Genomic DNA, 772 nt, shown 5'->3' with positions numbered 1-772 from the left:
GCTCCGTCCTTTCCGTCCCGACCCCGGACCCGGTCCCGGCCGGTCCTTTCCGCCCCGACCCTGGGGTCGGTCGGGCTTGGTCCTTCCTGTCGCGACCCTGAACTCGGCCTCGCCCCTTCTCCTCCGTCCCGACCCCGGCCTTGCCCATCCCGCCCCCCAGGCCTTCGCCCCGATCCACCAAGGCAGCAGCTCTCTCCTCGTGCGGGTTTGCTCGCCCTTCCCAGCCCGGCAGGCCCATCCCCCGAGTTCTTCCCGCCTCTCCGCCCCGTGTCCAGGCCCCCAAGAGGCCCTCCCTCCCCAACCGCCTCGCAGCCCATCCTCTGTCTCTGAATGCACAGTCTGAGCCTGCTTGTTGTGCGATGTGATGTGTGTGTGTGGGGAGGGGGTGAGGGTAGTAAAGGAAAAGCCATTTCATCTGGGGGACTTAGGAGTCACCCCGAATTCCTTCCCCAACGCTCCACAAATCTGAGTCCAATGGAGAATCCCACCGGCTCCCTGTAAAGTATTGCAAGCTGTCTCCTCTGACCAGTGTCTTCCCCTTCGTTGCCCCCCACCTACCTTTATGGGTACCCCTGCTTGTCTTCTTCCTGCTTAGGGGCGCCCCTGGGGCTGGGGAACTGGAGCGGATGGGCTTGAGGACGTTGTGGGGGAGATGGTTGGGAGTAGCTCACAGTTCCTCCAACTTGGCAGTGAGTTTGGCTCAGGAGGTCCCGGGGCTCCTAGATTGAGGGGGAGGGCGTGGGGCCCACCTGCAGGCGGGTGGGGGCTGGGA

The sequence above is a fragment of the Myotis brandtii genome, unplaced genomic scaffold (assembly GCF_000412655.1).
Source record: "Myotis brandtii unplaced genomic scaffold, ASM41265v1 scaffold579, whole genome shotgun sequence".
Lineage (NCBI taxonomy): Eukaryota > Metazoa > Chordata > Mammalia > Chiroptera > Vespertilionidae > Myotis > Myotis brandtii.
This window is presented reverse-complemented; position numbering follows the sequence as displayed.